Here is a 20,314-nt window from a genome sequence, read left to right on the forward strand (position 1 = left end):
GTAATTGGTCTTACACAGGTAAGAAAATTGCGTTCACAATCATTTTTTACCCCTTTGAAATTATACAGCTCTGCTGCTATAAATAACCAGCATTCCATTTCTATCAGCAGGAGTCTACAGATGATTGACTCTGAATGGTCACCTGCATAGAGGATTGTCAGAGTGATGTCTCCAAGATGAGAAACGTGAGGGGCAACCCAGCTCGCACAGGTGAATGGGCCACAAAGGCCCACATCCATCATATCAGTGCACCATAGCCATTTCGTCTTCATGCCATTGACCCAAACAGCAGGACCCAAATCGCCGAAGCCAAGTTGCTAAATCGATGTCAAACAAGAAAACTGGTTAAGATGCAACCACCCGCAATTAGAGCTAGAATCTGTGAATCAGGATTGGGACAAAGAATAAGTGGCCCTTTGTCAGCGCAAACATTTTTTTTTTCAATAGCAAAAAGCGCAAGAGTGACACTTGGTGGCCAGTACAAGGCATCACAAAGGACTGAGCCATAGGGAATATTTTCCTCACTGACCTCGCTCTGGGGAGTTTTGCCAATAGGAGAGAACTATGCTGTTCTTGGAAGAAAAAGACCTGTGTTTGCAAGAATGGTATTACTCTTGCTCTGTTGAGTAGCTAAGCATGAGAAGGGATACCGCACTGCAGCTGTTTTCAATGAATACAAGTTAATGTGTCCAAAGAAGGACATTTCAGGGGCGGCTGGGTGGCTCAGTCGGTTAAGCGCCCAGACTCTTGATTTTGGTTCGGGTCATGATCTCATGGTTCATGAATTCGAGCCCCACATCAGGCTCTGCACTGGCAGTGTGGAGCCTGCTTGGGATTCTCTCTCTTTCTCTCTCTCTCCCTCCCTCTCTCTCTCTCTGCCTCTCTCTCTGCCCCTCCCCTACTTGCTCTCTCTCTCTCCCAAAAAAATAAAATAAAACCTTAAAAAAAAAAGAACAAAAAACAAACAAACAAATAAAAACAAAGGACATTTCAGGGAAGAAGAAATAGTCTTTAGACTACTAATTCAGATAGCCATTAAGAGTCTTGGTAAAAATTCTCTTCTGTGATAAATAACAATTTTTAAAAAGCCATTTTCAGCCACTGCACAGAACTTGGTCGCTGATTCCTGCAGCCTGAAGTTACTCTTCCAGGGCAAGTGCCTCCAACCCTTAATTCAGATCAAAGCCCCTTCTTATTAAGACTTCTGAGCAGGGGTGCATGGCTGGCTCAGTCAGTAGAACATGAGACCCTTGAGTTTGTGAGTTTGAGCCCCACGTTGGGTGTAGAGAGGACTTAAATTTTAAAAACAACAACAACCAGGCTCCTGGGTGGCTCAGTCGGTTTAGTGGCTGACTTCGGCTCAGGTCATGATCTCGTGGTCCATGAGTTCGAGCCCCGCGTCAGGCTCTGTGCTGACAGCTCAGAACCTGGAGCCTGTTTCAGATTCTGTGTCTCCCTCTCTCTGACCCTCCCCTGTTCATGCTCTGTCTCTCCCTGTCTCAAAAATAAATAAAACGTTAAAAAGAATTTTTTTTAATAAATAAAAAATAAAAATAAAAACAACAACAACAAAAAAAGACTTCTGAGCATAACCAAGTTAGTGTTCAGTCACTTTAACTACCTTCTTGTCTTTATCAAATCCCAGACCAAACAAAGAGCCTATTTCAAAGTATGTATCGAATAAATACATGTGTAAGTGAATGAAAAAGGTGCAAGAAAATGGAAACCAGAGTAGTTTATGAAATGCTTAGCTGCTGGAGAAATTAACCTTCCTTCCCCCTCCCCACCACCTTTTATTACAGCTCTATTTCCAGTCTATAAGAAAAAGGCATACTCTCAACCAGCCCAGAATATTTGGTGTGCCTTCTCTGAGGCACACCTCCAGGGCACCAAATCTAGGACTCAATATCAGCAACTTCAATCAGGATACTCCATTCACTTCATTAAACATATTTTCAATAAAATATGGTGCTTAATAATTATCAGTATGCATTATTAGTATTGTTTTGATCGTGTGTTAATAAAATTGTAATAACTCACTCAAAAAATGTTAATTCTTGGGGGTGCCTGGGTGGCTCAGTTGGTTGAGTGTCTGACTTCAGCTCAGGTCATGATCTCTTGGTTTGTGAGTTCGAGCCCCACAATGGGCTCTCTGCTGACATGACAGCTCAGAGCCTGGATCCTGCTTTGGATTCTGTGTCTCCCTCTCTCTCTGCCTCTCCTCTGCTCAAGCTGTCTCTCTCTCTCTCTCTCAAAAATAAATAAACATTAAACATTTTTTCTTAATAATTTTTTTTTAATTCTTAGAACCTATGGTAAGAGCAAATCTTTTGAAAATTACACATGCACACACACAGTTACAGAAATGTATAAGAGGATGACCAACATCAATGAAAGACTTTCAGAAATATAGTATATTAAAATAAAATTCTGTGTGGAAGTTAAAATGGAAATGCAATTTCAAGCAGAAACATGGGTAATACAAAATGACTAATTGTTAGAGAGTTTTTCATGTATATTTTAAAGGATGTTGGGGGCTATCAAATGTCTGTTGTGTTTATATTCTACTGGATACATGAAAAGAACCATGCTTTAATTTTAAACGTCAATATTTGCAACATCAGAAATCACACTTTTAACATTTACATAAACTTATGATAAAAAAAATTGTATGCCAATCTAAAACTGGGTGAATTTTTTTCAGAATTATTTTAGGGGTTTGTGAACCTAAAAGTTTGAAGGCCATTGAATTGGAGTATTTCTAAATCTTGCCTTTCTCTTTTCCTATCTGCCAGCTTTAAGGCTTTATAAGATAGCACAAGTGTTATGTGGGGCCTTTGGGTTTTTGGTTTTGTTTTGAGAACACATGACCTCTGTGGGGATCTGGATAGAGCAGAAGTCTGACAACTGGGAAGCTTCCAATTATCCAGCCAGAGAACTCTGGGTCCATTACTCCAACCAGTTCTTCACTCAACTATACCAGTCTAAGAATACAATGGAAAATCACAAGCTCACACACAAAAAGGAGTAATAATTCTTTTTTTTAAATTTTTTTATGTTTATTTATTTTTGACAGAGAGAGAGGCAGAGAGAGAGATAGAACATGAGCGGGGGAGGGGCAGAGAGAGAGGGAGACACAGAATCTGAAACAGGCTCCAGGCTCTGAGCTGTCAGCACAGAGCCCGACGCGGGGCTTGAACTCACAGACCGTGAGATCATGACCTGAGCTGAAGTTGGATGCTCAACCGACTGAGCCACCCAGGTGCCCCATAATTCTTTAAAACTCTATTTCAGGTTCCAAGCACCAGCCTCCCAATCCTTCAAATTCCAATTCCAGCACCAGAATGACAAGTCTGGCTCTTCTTTAGTCTTTACTATAAAGAGAGAAATATGTTATAGCTAGAAAGAACCAGAATAACCAAATTTCAAAGCATTTTTACAAAGCGATCCATCTTTCATTTCACAAAAGCTTTAGAGAAAGATGACCAATAATTGGCTTTCAACACAAAGTGGCCCTAAAAATTTGTCCATTTTGTTCATCTTCACCTTCATTAGAATCTAGGGAGAGGAAGGGGCACCTGGGTGGCTCAGTCGGTTAAGCAGTCAGACTTCTGCTCAGGTCATGATCTTTCAGTTCATGGGTTTGAGCCCCACGTCAGACTCTGTGCTGACAGCTTAGAGCCTGGAGCCTGCTTCAGATTCTGTGTCTCCCTCTTTCTCTGCCCCTCCCACACTCATGCTCTTTCTCTCTCTCTTAAAAATAAATAAACATTTTGGGGCGCCTGGGTGGCGTAGTCGGTTAAGCGTCCGACTTCAGCCAGGTCACGATCTCGCGGTCCGTGAGTTCGAGCCCCGCATCGGGCTCTGGGCTGATGGCTCGGAGCCTGGAGCCTGTTTCGGATTCTGTGTCTCCCTCTCTCTCTGCCCCTCCCCCGTTCATGCTCTGTCTCTCTCTGTCCCAAAAATAAATAAAAAACGTTGAAAAAAAAAAAAATAAATAAATAAATAAACATTTAAAAAAAAAGAATCTGGGGAGAGGCAGTCTTTGGGGTACCAGATCTATGGGGCCCATACAGAGAAACACACTTTCCTTAGGATCAGTGTCCAATGGCTGTCTGCTGGGTTGCCTGTGTGTGGAGGTAGAAATTCACCACTGGAAATTAAATCAAGTGTTTTAGACTTATGGCATTTGCCAGCCAGCTTTGAGGAAGTGTTCTAGCCCTGCCTTCAAACTCCCTGGGAGAGACAGGAAGGGATGGGAAAGGGAGGGCTAAGACGGTGGACAGAAAGGAAAAGTCCCCAGTTTTCTCCAGGCCTTGGATAGCTTGGGAATAGGAGACTGATGGGTGTCTGAGCAGAAATAGAGGGGCCACCAAACAAAGGTTGAAAGAAGGGGGAGTCAGACACTTGAAGTGAGTATTCATTATCCACATTAAATTTGTGACGAGCTAAGTAATGCATTCCCCAGCTAGCCCAACAGCAGTGGAGAACGGTGCCTCGCTTATTTTTTTATCCACATTACTAAGCACACAGACTGGCTCAAAGTCAGTGTTTCGTCCACTATGTTTATTTCTGACATACCTCAGCACCACGAGTGTGTCATTCCAGACCGTTAGAACTCTGCGGGTCTAACTCTCAAGGAATTATGTGCAGGCATTTTAAAACTGCCTGAAAAATTTTTACAGGGCATGATTTAACATTTTACCTGTAACAAGGACTTCACTTTTGAGACTCCCTCGCAGGGCGATGATAATTCATCTTAATTTTTTAACATGGGAAGAGAAAACAAATTTAAACCTCAGTTAAACGAGCTACGTAGAAATGAGTGGAATCTTGGTCTCAAGTGATATTTAATAATGGCGTGATATCGCAACCAGGTTAGAGTAAATAGAAACTCTGCCTGTGGACAGTGATCACAGCTACTAATTATTAAGCATTTGCTACTTGTCCAGCACTGTGGACATCTTTATGATAACCCCATACATACCGCTATCCCCTTTAACTGGGGAAGAGGCAAAAATTAAAGAGGCTCTTTGACCTGCCTGTGGTCAGAGATGTGGAAATTGGGTGAGCCAGGTTTCAAATCCATTTGGAAACCTATGGGTTCCAGAAGAATCTCCAGCTCTGAGACTCACTGGGTTGTGTGCTGATCTCCCCAGAGCCACGAGAATGGCTTGCCCATAAATGGACTGTGCAGCAATGAAGAAAGCTGGAATGAGCTGTGTGAGTATCAGGGCTGTGCAGCTCAGCCCTGTACAGTCCTGTGTGAGATTTTACTGTGCGTTAAGACTCCAGTAACTTTTAGTATGGGGGACCACTATCTGAGTAAGCATTTCCACCCGCTCCCCACTGTTCAGATCTCCAGTAAAAGCAAGTCCAATATAAATGAACCATGCCTGGTTAAGTCCATCCATAGTTTAAGACCAGCCCACTTGCACCCAAATGATTTTAAACTATTCAGTCGCCAGGTTTAAAAAAATAACTTTTGGGGGCAAAACCTAGAGTAACGCAAAGCATTTTCTGCATGAAGAAGTGCACTTGACAGTTGGGATTTTAACTCTATTTGTAAAGTAAATTGCTTTTCAAAGAAATCCATGGTTAACATGTTCAATACACGTTTGATTTCTCAGAGTTTTAGAATGTAATGTCACTGTTTTCTGTGCCTCTGTCTGGCACTTTTTCCGTAAAAGAAAGCAGTGAGATTCAGCTCCCAAAAAGTACTTGCTACTGCCACAATGCTCCTAGATACAACCTGTGGCCCCAAATTCATCATTTAAAAATGTATAAATAGTTTCTTACAGTCATAGGATTGCAGGATGTACTGAGAGTACCAGGTTATCAAGTGTTATTTAAAGGTACCAGGAGGAGGGGCGCCTGGGTGGCTCAGTCGGTTAAGCGTCCAACTTCAGCTCAGGTCACGATCTCGTGGTCCGCGGGTTCGAGCCCCGCGTGGGGCTCTGGGCTGGTGGCTCAGAGCCTGGAGCCTGCTTCCGATTCTGTGTCTCCCTCTCTCTCTGCCCGTCCCCCGTTCATGCTCTGTCTCTCTCTGTCTCAAAAATAAATAAACGTTAAAAAAATAAAAATAAAAATAAAAATAAAAAAAAATAAAGGTACCAGGAGGAGCACCTGAGTGGCTCAGTCCATTAAGCATCTGACTCTGGATTTCAGCACAGGTCATAATCTCACAGTTGGTGGGATTGAGCACTGTTTTGGGCTCTGCGCTGACAGCAGTGAGCCTGCTTGGGATTCTCTCTCTCCCGCTCCTCAAAAAAAAAAAAAAAAAAAAAAAAAAAAAAGTACCAGGAAACACCAGGCTAGATTCTGAGGTAGAAAAGACCAATTAGCAAAGATGAAGTAGGAAAACCCACATTTAGTATTCAAATAACTTGGCTGACACCATCTTCTTTTTCACCCCATTGCAAGCCAGATCTAGCCAGAGTCACTGAAGACGCTGAAAAAGCCAAAACAGCAAGGGCCCTTTGTGACATAAACTCAAACATAAAGAACATAGTTTTTTCAGAAATATACAACCTGTGAGCTTACGGTTGTCATGCGTCCGCTATTTCCTGATGAGGCAGTCAGGGTCATATGTGGGTGTGTCTAGTCCTGGGCATGAAATTTATCCTGGAAAACTGGTCCAAGATTTAGCATCTGGTGGCACATTACTCTAAAAAGCAATGCCATTTCCTCCTTGGGTGACCACAGAAAGGTCCCCTAAATGAGGTACATATAGTTGCTGCAGAAGGTTACTATGACAATTAAGTAGAATAATATACATGAATATCTAACACGGTGACTGGTGGACAGCAAATACTCAATAACGTGCAATAGCCATATGTGATTAGACCTCACTGGAAATGAATATAAATCTACAAATTCAAAAGATTGGTCATTGGGGTCAAATAGATCTGCATTCAAATCTAAACTCTATCACTTCCTGTTGGTTTGACTTTGAGAATGTTACTTAATCTCTCTGAATCTCCCTATCTTAATCTTTTTTTTTAAATTGAGATATAATTGACATATAACATTCTATTTGTTGCAGGTGTACAACATAAGGATTTGATATTTGTGGGTTTTTTTTAATGTTTATTTATTTATTTTGAGAGAGAGAGAGGTAGGCAGAGACAGAATCCCAAGCAGGCTTCTCACTGTCAGGGTTGAAGCCCAACATGGGGTTCAATCTCACAAACCCGTGAGATCATGACTTGAGCAGAAATCAGGAGTCGGACACTTAACCGACTGAGCCATCCAGGCACCCCCAGGATTCAATATTTGCATATGTTGTGAAATGATCACCACAATAAGTTACACCATAGTGAGTTACAAATTTTTCTTCCTGTGATGTACACTTTAATCTTTCCATTGGGCTAATGAAACCTATAGTTTGTGATTACTGAAAAAAATAACAGATAAGACATATCGAATGCCTAACATTACAACAGCAACACACAGGAACCAAATAATGGTCTGTTGCTGGTCAATGTGGTTGAGTGGCGAAGGCTAATGAATATCTCCATCCCTGAAAGGGCTTCTATCCTTTTACCTTTAGAGGAAACATGGCATAGGAAGGGAAAGAACAGGAATGAGAAACAAAGAAATGTTGAAGCTTATGATAAGGGATAAAAGAGAAAAGGGAAAAAAAAAACTAATGGAGAGTCAAGGTGTGTACTCACAGAAGGAAGGAAACAACTCAGAGATGATGAACTAAGTCACCTTCACTTGACACAGACCAATTTCTCTATAATACCCTCCAAAATGAGGGAGGTAGTTCAACTATTCTTTGTAGAGAATTGAGGGTTTTTTTTTTTCATTTAAATAACCCAATGGGGCACCTGGGTGGCTCAGTCAGTTAAACATCCAACTTGAGCTCAGGTCATGATTTCACGGTTTGTGGGTTCAAGCCCCACATTGGGCTCTATGCTGACAAGTGCTGAGCCTTCTTGGTATTCTAAGTAAATAAAAATAAACTTTAAAAAACATAGATTAGTTAATTAGAACAACACATTAAGAACCAACTTATAGAAGAAAAGCATGTTTAAATTATTCTAGTTCTCAGAATTATGATGCCTCTTCCAGGACCAGTGGTGTACGAAGGGAAGGGTGACGCTTGGGTGCAGGCACCAAGGCTTGTGTGGTCTTTACAAAACTTAAAAGCGTGAACACAACTAACTCACCGTGTGCCTGCCTTTTATTATTACCGTGGTCAGATGTGGGGTGTAAGCGAACCACCAGATTTTGGCCTCTTAAGGATTTTATCGATCCAAGTTTTATTTTTGCCCTTTCAGGTACTGTGGGGCCTATTTTATGTGGTGAGTGTGTTTCCCTTTCTCTGGTATTCAGAAGAATTCCATGGGTAACACCCAAAGGTAGTTTTTAAGTTGACTGCTGAAATATTACTATGTTCTCATATAAAGGCATTCCTTTGTATGGACTCTATATGGGCATACTAGAACGAAGACATTAGAGACATAATGTGTCACTGCTTAACAAGACTGTCACCAAGAATCAGTCCAAAGCAGTTTGTGCTCTCAGACAGCCAGTCAAGCAGTTAATGACTGAGCAAATCCCCTAGTTAATTTGTCAGTAGAAAACTCAGTGGTTAGCAGCTTCATACAGTACATCCTACTCAACAGACTGTCACCTGAAAATCCCAGAAATGGCTGCTGTGTTAAAATCCTCTCCCTCCCCTTTCAAATGGCTGCTTTCTGTGAAAAGCAGTATTCTTATCCATGCTCCAGTGACAAGGCTGACGGACAACAGGCAGAGAAAGCCCAACAGCTGGCCAGCCTGCTCTGTGTCCTTGGACAGCCCAATGCCGTGATGGGGTGGGTATTACTGCCACCACGGTCAGGGACCCGTGCCAGAGCAGGTAAACTGGGAACAGGTCCTGTGTAGAACTGACTTTTTTTTATCGTTCTTACTGAATTCAAAATGCCACAGGGTCAAAAGTACAATGCAGACATAAAATCACTTCTAGAAAGTTAGCATGTATGATCATAAGTATTTCCAAGGGGTCAAATGACGAGAACAATAAGGGATCTTCCCATGATCTTCTGAAGGTCACATGTGGGTGATACATAGGAAGCAGAACGAGTCTATGGCCACTAGACACTGGAATGTCCCTGCTGCTTGGGGCCACATATTAAGGGAAGAGGAAGACACAGAGGGACAGACAAGCAGTTTGGTTGGATATAAAATAATTTTTTTTCATTTGAGAGAGAGAGGGAGTGCACGAATGGGAAAGAGGGGCAGAGGAGGAGAGAGAGAGAGAGAGAGAGAGAGAGAGAGAGAGAATCCCAAGCAGGCTTTACGCTCATCATGGAGCCAGATATGGCACTCGATCCCATGACCTGAGCTGAAATCAACAGACACTCAACCAAGTGAGCCACCCAGGTGCCCCTAAAATAATTTTTATACTCACACTTGAAAAAAGGAAAGTGGGCATGGTAATGACAAAATGGTAAGATTCGTGTAGTTGGTTGTGGAATGAAATGTGTGTACCTCATCTAAGGCCATTTTCTTTTTTTTTTCCTTTTTTTAAATTGAAGTCTAGTTGACATACAATGTTATGTTAGTTTCAAGTGTGCAACATAGTGATCCAACAATTCTATCCACTACAAAATGCTCACCGTAATTAAGTGTAGTTACCATCTGTGACCTTAAGAAGTTATTACAATATTATCGACTATATTCCTTAAGCTGTACTTTTCATCCCTGGGACTTATTTATTTTATAACTGGAAGTTTTTTGTACCTCCCCCCCATTTTCCGTCCCTTCTAGCAACCAGCAGATTGTTCTCTGTATTTATCAGGCTGTTTCTATATTGTTGGTTCATTGGTTTTTTAAGAATCCACATATAAGTGAAATTGTACAGCATCTGTCTTTCTCTGTCTGACTTGTTTCACTTGGAGTTATACCGTCCAGGTCCATCTATGTTGTTGCAAATGGCAAGATTTCATTCTTTTTTATGGCTGAGTAATACTCCATTGTGTATATATACCACATCTTCTTTATCCACTTATCTATCCATGGACACTTGAGTCATAAAGCTATTTTTTAATTAATTTATTTATTTTGAGAGAGAAATAGACAGAGAACAAGCAAGCAAGGGAGAGGCATGGAGAGAGGGAGAGAGAGAATCCCAGGCAGGCTCTGTGCTGCCAGTACAGAGCCTGATGCAGGGCTTGAACTCAGGAACTGTGAGATCATGACCTGAGCTGAAACCAAGAGTCAGACTTAACCAACTGAGCCACCCAGGCCTCCCCAAAGCTATTTTCTTAATGTGCCAGTTTTCTGAGAAAGTCAATCAGCTAGTTGTATCACCCTCCTCAGCAACTTGGAAAATCAGCCTTGGAAGGGACAGAGAGAGTTTCCCTTAAAAAGGAAAAATAAGGTCAGAGCATAAAATGCTTTCCCCAAGGTTACAAGTTGAATTAGAGGTAGAGCTGAGACCAGAAGCACATCCTGACTCCTTGTGCAGTGACATTTCTCTCTGCTGTATATGTGACAAGGAACAGTGAAATATCCTAGTCCTTAAGTCTCCAAACCAGTTTTTCTAATTACAAGGCTATACTGGAGTTTCCATAAGGAGGGTCTCATAGGTCAAAACTGGGCAGTAGCATTTTATTCCTCCCTATAGAGGTTTGTTATAAAGACCTGTCCCACCACCCTGATTGTTCAGGGGTCCTTACGCTAACTTCTATCCTGGATTTCCTTCTTAGGCAACACCACATGGTCACCAACCCTGCTTACGATCATGCTCTCTTATGCTGAACTCACTTGTCCTGAGCCCTAATCTCTCAAAGTCTCAGTGAACATTTGGCTGAAAGATCTGATGAATTTATTCTATGTACACCACAGGGTTTCTTTTTTTCCTCTGCTTTATTTTCATTTAAATAAAATAATAAATAAAATAAAATAAAATAAAATAAAATAAAATAAAATAAAATAAACTTATTTATTTTTATCTAAATCCCAGTTAGTTAATCTGCGGTGTAATATTTTAGTGATTCACCACTTACATACAACACCCAGTGCTCATCACAGCTGCCCTCCTTAATCCTCATCACCTATTTAACCCATCCCTCCACCCACCTCCCATATCCATCAGTTTGTTCTCTACGCTTTTGGTTTCTCTCTTTTCCCCCCTTCTTTTCCTTTACTCAACTGTTTGTTTCTTAAATTCCACGTGAGTGAAATCATAATGTATTTGTCTTTCTCTGACAAATAATACTCCCTTAACATGATACTCTCTAGCTCCATCCACATTGGTGCAAATAGCAAGACTTCATTCTTTTTGATGGCTGAGTAGTATTCTACTATATATACAGAACCTCTTCTTTATTCATTCATCAGTCAATGGACAAAGGACATTTGGGCTCTTTCCGTAATTTGGCTATTGTTGATAGTGCTGCTATAAGCATCGGGGTGCATGTATCCCTTTGAACCAGTATTTTTTGTATCCTTTGGGTACATACCTAGTAGTGCAATTGCTGGGTCATAGGGCAGTTCTATTTTTAATTTTTTGAGGAATCTCCGTACTGTTTTCCAGAATGGGTGCACCAGCTTGCATTCCCACCAACAGTGTAAAAGCGTTCCCCCTCCTCGCCAACACCTGTTGTTCCCGGTGTGGTTAATTTTAGCCATTCTGATTGGCTGGAGGTGATACCTCATTGCAGTTTTGATTTGCATATCCCTGATGATGAGCGATACTCAGCCTCTTTTCACACCACAAGGTTTCTTAACCTATCTCCACTGAGCTGACTCTGGATTAGACGGTATTGTCCATCCCCTCTTGAGCCCCCAGCATGCTAAGGACTTGCATGGATGGTCTGTGTGTTTGCAGCATACTATGTGTGTAAGTGTGTGTGTGTACTTGTGTACACACAACACCTTTTTTGACAGCAACCATAGAGGGGACAGTTGAGAATTTCTATAATATCTTTCTGGTTTCACAGTGGTGTTCCTAACCAAAAGCATGAACACAAAGTAAAACAGCTAATTTTTGTATGCTATTCCTTTCCCTTCACACTTTGCCATCAGCTACTAAAAGCTAAGGCGTTCAAGACTTCAAATTTTATTGTTTTATGATGGGATGCATTAGGCCTGAACAAAGGAAATTGCTTGTTGAATATTCCTTGTCTTAACTATGCATTTTCCCCATCTGGAGTTATTTTTTCAATGAGGTACTATGGTATTTATATCTCCCTATTTTTTTGACAATCTTTCTAAAAAATTTTTTTAATGTTTATTTATTTTTGAGAGAGAGAGAGAGAGAGAGACAGAGCATGAGCTGAGGAGGGGTAGAAAGAGAGGGAGACACAGAATCCAAAGCAGGCTCCAGGCTCTGAGCTATCAGCACAGAGCCCAATGTGGGGCTCAAGCTCACGAACCATGAGATCATGACCTGAGCCAGACACTTAACCGACTAAGCCAGCTGGTGCCCCAACAATCTTTCTGTTTTTATATTTGCTTTCACCAATTTTGCTACAAACATTTTAATGTGTTAAATTGTTTCCAACACTTAATTTTTCATTAGCATAATTAAACATTTTTATTTCAATACTTGGGATTTTACAACGTACAAAAAAAGCTCTTTTATTTCTTGGGGGAAATGTCTCCTCCGGAATCACCACATTGATCATGTGTTTAATTCTGTCTCCCTGAGCACAAAGCAGGTTAATCCCACTCTTGGGATTACTGACAGATTGGAAGAAAATAAAAAACAGTCTCCTGGGAAGATATAACTTATCAAAGTGCTGACTTAAGATCATTTGATAAGTTCAGAACCAACTAGTTGTCTTTGGCGAACCAACAGAGTCAAACAGAAACCCAAATGCTTGTATTCCCTAGACTTTTAGAAGTGCTCCCCTTCTTCCATAGACATGCATTTTAAAATAAATATTTTGAGAATCTTTTTATGTTTGTTTGTTTACTTTTAAGTTATCTCTACACCCAATGTGGGGCTCAAACTCATGACCCCTAGATCAAGAGTCACACGCTCTACTGATTGAGCCAGCCGGGCACTCCTTGAGAATCATTTTAGATTTACAAAAGAGTTATAAATATTTACAGAGATTCCTGTATACCGCATACTCACTTTCTCCTAATGCCAACATCTGACATTAGTATGGCATCCTTGTCACAACTAATGAGCCAATATTGATACTAGCTCTAACTAAAGTCTATACTTTATTCAGATTTCCTTAGTTTTTACCAAATGCATGTTGCTGTTGCAGGATCCTATCCAGGACACAATATTCCATTTAGTTGACAGGTTTCCTCTGGCTTGTCTAGACTGTGACAGCGTCTCAGACTTCCAGTGTTTTGAATCCCCTTGACAATTCTGAGTAGTACCGGTCAGCTACTATGCAGAAGGCCCCTCAATTTGCATGTGTCTGAGATTTCTCTCATGATTAAAATGGAGTTATGGGTTCTTGGGGAGCAAGATCACAGAGGTAAGGTACCACTCTCATCAACTGTATGAAGGGTATGTGCTGTCAACATGACTTATCACGGATGATGTTAACCTCGGTCCCCTAGCTGAGGTAGTGTCTGGCAGGTGTCTCCACTGTAAAGTTACTCCTTTTTGCTCTTTCTGTTCTGTGCTATTTCGAAGAAAGTCACTATGTACAACCTACATGTAAGACGTGTGAAGTTTTGCTCCATCCTCTGAGCAGGGGGGATCATCTATATAAATTATTTTTAGTTCTATGTAGAATATATGTGCATTTTATGTACCCACTCAGTAATTAACTTACATCAGTATGGACTCATGGATACTTATTTTATGTTTTAGATTATAATCCAACATTAAACCATTTCTTTTGTTTCTCAAATTATTCCAGTTTTGGCCACTGGGAGCTCCTTCAGCTGGCCCTTCTGTCCCTTTAACATACCTCCATCAATTAAATTTTTTTTGAGGACTTCCTTTCTGGCACTACAAGACACTCCAGGCTCCTCTTTTACACTCCTTGCCCCAATCCTGAAATCAGCCATTTCTCCAAGGAGCCCTGTTTCTCTTTGTAGGAGGGTGGTATTCAAACCAAATCTGGATGTTGGATTTGCTCATTGCCACTGAGGCATTGCTGCTTCTAGACTCTGTCAGATAACAGAATAAGAAACTCTATGTAGGTACTAACCGAAGTATATACACATATCCACATCTATCTGTATCCACATATATTATTTATATTAAGCTACACGTAGGTTCATACTGCTGTCTCCAATTCTGATCCATTCCCACCTGGATTGTTCTAGCCTAACTTCTGTTTATCTGCAACCTGGCTCCCAGTCTCTGCCATCCATTTACTTATCTGTTCAAGCCCACATGTATGCATCATGGTTGCAGACTTGCTCATCCGTACACCCACAGAAAGTAAGTTTAGCAAGTAGAATGCCATCTTTTTGCCTTTAGTCTCCACTCACTTTCAAAGCTACTTAGGTCAGCACCTTCTCCCTCCCCTCCCCCACCGCCTTCATGAGTCAGGTTATTTCATACACTTCTTCTGACACATTCTGCATACCATCCTGGGATCGATCAACTCCTAATTTTGTTTTCAATTAATAGATAGGAAAGTTTCCTTTGTGACATAAAGTTCTATAAATGTATGTAGCCTTTTCAGATTGGCTCCTTTTGCTTAGCAATATGCATTTAATATTCATCTATGCTTTTATGTGGGCTAATAGCTCATTCTTTTTTTATCACTGGATAGGATCCCATTGTATGGACGTACCACAGGTTACCTCTTCACCTATTGAAGGATATCCCAGCTGCTTCCAGTTTTTGGTGATTATGAATAATGCTACTGGTGATTATGTTGGTGATTATGAAAAACGCTTCCCAAAACATATGCGGGTTTTGGGTACACATATTTTCAACCAGCTGAGTCAAAACATAGGAATACAACCGTGAGATTATATGGTAAGACAATGGTTAGCTTTATACAAATCTGCAAGACTGCATTCCAAACTAGCTGTACCTTTTTTCATTCCCACCAGGTATGAATGATAGTTCCTGTTGTTCTTCATACTTAAAATTTGTTCTGCATACTTATTGCCAGCAATAAGTATTACTGGCTTGGGGCTTTTTAAATTATTATTTTAGCCATTCTCAGAAGTATGTGGTGGTAACTCATCTTGGTTTAAGTAACACTCCGTGTTCACCACTCCCGCCACACACACATTTTAACATTGCTGAAATAGATACAGGTCTTATAAACCCTATGTATATTTAATGTAGTGTTTCTGGTGCTGCCTGTGAAATGCTATGGCTCATCTTAGAACAGATGATGCTTTATAATGTACATAGTGCAAAGGGAATGTGACTCTCAGGGACTGCAGTAGGACATCAAACTTGTGTTTTTCCTCTCTCATGAAGTTGTTAATTGGAATTATATTTGGTTGCAAGTAACAGAATTTTTTTAAGTTTATTTATTTATTTTCAGAGAGAGAGGGAGACAGAGAGAATCCCAAGCACTAACAGTGTAGAGCCCAACGTGGGGCTCGCACTCACAAACTGCGAGATCATGACCTGAGCCAAAATCAGGAGTTAGGATGTTTAACCGAATGAGCCACCCAGGTGCCCCAACAGAATTTTTGATTAACAGTTGATGAAATAAATAGAGTTTTGCTTCCCTCATACAACAGTCTAGAGAAAGACAATTACTAGTATCAATCCAATTGCTGAGAAATGAAGTCAGAAATTCAGAATCTTTTATATTTTGACTGTACCCAAGTATTTCACTTCATGGTTGTAGGATTCCTTCCCTTGCAGACTAGATGTAATGTCTATTTTTTTAATATTTACTTATTTTGAGAGAGAAGGAGAGCATGCATGCAAGTGAGCAGAGGAAGGGTGGAAAGAAAGGGAGAAAGAACCCCAAGCAGGCTCCACACTCTCAGCACAGAGCCCAATGCAGGGCTCGATCCTACAAACTTTGAAATTATGACCTGAGCTGAAATCAAGAGTCAGACACTTAACCAACTGAGCCATCCAGGCACCCTGTAATGTCTATTTTTAATACAAGAATTAAAGGTGGGGAGTTATGTCAAAAAAAGTTTCAGAAATAGCCAGTTTACTAATTGTCACTGCTGAAACTTGGCTACAAGAGTACCCACAGCTGCATTGGAGGCTAGGAAAGTAAGTGTTCGGCTGACTGATATTTCAGCCTGAACCAAACTGGACTTCAGGTAGCAAAGTAAATGAGGACACATGACTAGGCAACTAACAGAATTTGAATTTGGAGAGGATGTAAGAGAGGAAATGAGTATTTTGAAACCTTCCTTTACAATAACAGTCTTAATGACTACTACTCATTTTTTTTTAATTGTTTTAATGTTCACTTATTTTTGAGAGAGAGAGACAGAGTGCAAACAGAGAGAGAGAGAGAGGGAGACACAGAATCCGAAGCAGGCTCCAGGCTCTGAGCTGTTAGCTCAGAGTGCAACACAGAGACTGAATTCACAAACTGTGAGATCATGACCTGAGCCAAAGTTGGCACTCAACCAACTGAGTCACCCAGGAGTCCCATGATTACTACTCTTTTCTGACTAACCTTCGTCAAAGTAAGATATTTTTGTTAAATTGGATAAAATATATCACACTGGCTTAGAAAGTTTAGAGATGGAATAGATTTATAGAGGTGGAAATAAAATGGGACTTAGAAAATCAAATGTCAAGGTTTGTCACTGGCTTTCACTAGCTTCTAAACATTCCATGAATTATATTACCACAGCATCTACTTTCTTTACTTATAAGATCCCTGTTTGCCATGGATAACACTGCCTGTTTCCTGTGTGTCAAGTAATTTAGGATTATGTCTTGGACATTGCCAGGACGTGTGATAAAGACTGACTTCTGTTATATTCTTCTGAAGATTATCAACTTTTTTTTTTCTGATTGCTTGTTTGTTTAACCAGGCAGTCAACTAGGCTGATTTCAGTCTGCAAACTCTGTCTCCTCTGCAACTGGCACCAGCTGAAATTCTAGTTCAGTTCTTTTAGCTTTAGCTGGAGTGCTTGAAGTCTGTCTCACACATGCATAATTCAGGGATCAGCCTGATATTAGGGTGGACTCCCTACACAGAATTTGGAGCTCTCCTTCTCCCACTTTCTCTTTAGAGTTCCTTTGGTTATACTGGAGTCTATCCCCTGTCTTCAAGCCAGTAAAACTATAGCTTCTCTGCTAGTGTTAGCTACTCCTCTCTGATTCAGTCTGGGCTCTGACTTCAGGCTAAAAGTCATAAAAATATGTGAAAATCCTCTGATGCTGTTTCTCTCTTCCAAGTGTCGATCCCCTTCCATAACGAGCCTATTTGAGGAAATGGTCTAGTTTGGGTAGTTGTTTTTTTTAACATTTGCATAGAGTGTGTAATTTTTATTTGAAGAGGTGGTTTGATAGGAATTGCTCAGTCATGACCAGAATCAGGACCTCAGCTTTGCCATCTATAACATGGGGAATAATAATTATATGTGTCATGGTTCCTTTTGGAATTTTTATGTCTGTCAAATAAGATAATACATATGAAAACTGTTTGTGAACTGTACAGTTGCATTCAGCAGTAATTGTGCAGATGAGAAAATTCAAGCCCAGTGAGACGAGCTGACAGTTGAAAACACAGATCTAGTCAGTATTAAAGGAGGATAACAATCTATGTGTCCCAAATCCCGGTCTAGTCCTATTTCAACTATGCCATGCAATTTGCTCCTTTCTCAAAATTTGTCCTCAAGGCACAAGACAGCCACCAGATTTATCCAAATTTGGTGAAACATTAGGCAATTCAGTGAATCAAAATTAGCCAGAGTGGTTGTTTGCTTCAGTAGACTAGTTGACTGACCAAAACAGCTGCTCCAATATCAGTTTATAGAAGTAGCTAGCTCTATAACTATAGAGCTCTATATAGCTCTATATAGCTCTGTAACTATAACTATAACCTTCAGCTCAGGTCATGATGAGCTTCAGCTCAGGTCATGTGGGGCTGAGTTCGAGCCCCACATCAGGCTCAGTGTTGTCAGCACAGAGCCCACTTCGCTCTGCCCCCAGTCTGTCCCCCTCTCTCTCTGCCCCTCCCCAACTTGCACTCTCTCAAAAATAAAACATTAAAAAAAGAAAAGAAGTAGTTAGAGAATCAGAAATGGCAAGCTAGAGGGGCGCCAGGGTGGCTCAGTCGGTTAAGCAACCAGCTTCGGCTCAGGTCATGATCTCATGCTTTGTGGGTTTGATCCCTGCACTGGGCTGTGTGCTGACAGTTCAGAGGCTGGAGCCTACTTCAGATTCTGTGTCTCCCTCTCTCTGCCCCTCTCCTTCTCGCTCTGTCCCTCTCTTTCTCTCTCAAAAATAAATAATATATTTAAAAATTAAAAAAAAAAAAGAAATGATGAGCTAGGACTTTTGCTGGCTAAAAAGGAAACGAGCTTCTCAGAGATAGGAGATGCTCATAGGCTGTCCTTTGTGACTTCTCACTTCCCTCTGAACACCCCGTGTCCCCTTTTCCAACTCCAGGTTGGTCTACACCCAGTATTTATAAGAGAGATAAAATGGATCCTTTTTCTCTTGCCTCCTCTTTTTTTATATTGGATACTACCGATTGAAAATAAAGTCTCCTTTGAGCAAGGTTATGCATTACTTTATTTTTGCCTATTATGCCAGCTGAGACATCACACAGTCTGGGTGGGAGCAGGGAGGGGAGTATGGGGTGTCTTTTCCCTGTGGGCTCCTCCAGCAAGAAAGTCACAGGGATCACCCAGATTCTCGCTAAAGCTGGGTGAATTATTCTGGGCTCTCTGTCCCTATGAACTGGGGTGAAACAAGATGTGAACAGCACAAAGAAGAAACTTTTCATGTTTTATCAAAATGTATTAGAGAAGCGCCTGGAAATCTTCGAATTGGATACTAAAATCAATGGGGAAAAAAATCTGCAGAACATAAGCAAAGTCTCTTAAGCAGCCACAAACTTTAAAACTCATTCATTTTAATAGTTACCAGCTTATTGCTAGCACAGCTTTTAGCTAAGTTGTGCAGACTATGCAAACCTTTTATCTTTGTCTAAATAATTCCGCACATTTTATTGATCCTGCTCAGAACATGTGACTAATTACTTTAAGACCTTGTGCTTGGGAGTCAGACTCCCAAAGCAGGCTTTCCCAGGGTTGCATTTGGCCAACTTTGAAGTAGCATGCAAATACTCAGGCAGCCAGCTGGATACTTGGATTTCCTAGACCAGTGTCTTTCAACCTGTGGTCCATAGACCAACAAGGTCAGAATCTCCGGATGCTATTTAAAAATGAAGATTCTGGCTTCCAAACTATGGCATGGGGATCTTCTGAGAGGGGTGGAGGACAGAAACCTGGATCTTTAACAAGGGCTAAAAGCTGCTGTGAAAATGGACATTTCCATATGAGGTCTTATATATAATGAAGGACAGCTTGTTTTGATGGTCAGTTTGGACCTTTGGAGATGTATTTACAAGAAGGATTTCCGGTTCGCAGCATGATAACCTGAAAAGGGACTCTGACTTTCAAACTTGCCAGTTTATCTCATGCTGATATGCCTTCCTTAGAAGAACACACGACAGCCTTTGTCCAGGTGAAATGTGAATAAAATCTGAAATCCTTAGAAAGCACATTCTGAAGGCACCTGGGTAGCTTGGTCAGTTAAGCGTCTGACTTCAGCTCAGGTCATAATCTCCCTGTTCATGAGTTCAAGCCCTGCATTGGGCGCTGTGCTGACAGCTCATAGCCTGGAGCCTGCTTGGGATTCTTTGTCTTCCTTGCTCTGTGCCCCTCCTCCACTCATTCTCTCTCTCTCTCAAAAATAAACATTAAAAAAAATTTTTTTAAAGAAAGTACATTCTGACAAGTCTTTAGACATTCATTCATTTAACACATAATTATCAAGCATCTATCATGAGTAGCCATTGTTCCTGGCAAGAGAAACATAGTAATGAACAAGACAGATGAGGTCTCTGGCCTCATGTAGCTTATATGTTAGTGAAGAGAAACCTGCATCTACATATACATGCAGACAAATATATATTCAGGCTGAGGAATAAAAGGAACAGGAGGATGACCTACGGAATGAATCAGGTGAGGGAGAGAGATTTACCTAGAACATTGCAAACAGGACCTCTGAGAGGTTTGGTCTGAAGAATGAGTCTATCCAATATTTCAGGCACAGGGAACAGTGAATACAAAAGCTAAAGACATGGAAAGGAGGTGAGTGTAGTGAGACCCTGGTGACCAAAGGGAAGCATTAGGAGAGGAGTCTTGATAGTAAAGGAGGTAAAACCAGAAGATAACTATGCCAGCTTTT

This window comes from Panthera onca, chromosome A1, assembly GCF_046562875.1.
Source record: "Panthera onca isolate mPanOnc1 chromosome A1, mPanOnc1 haplotype 2, whole genome shotgun sequence".
Classification (NCBI taxonomy): domain Eukaryota; kingdom Metazoa; phylum Chordata; class Mammalia; order Carnivora; family Felidae; genus Panthera; species Panthera onca.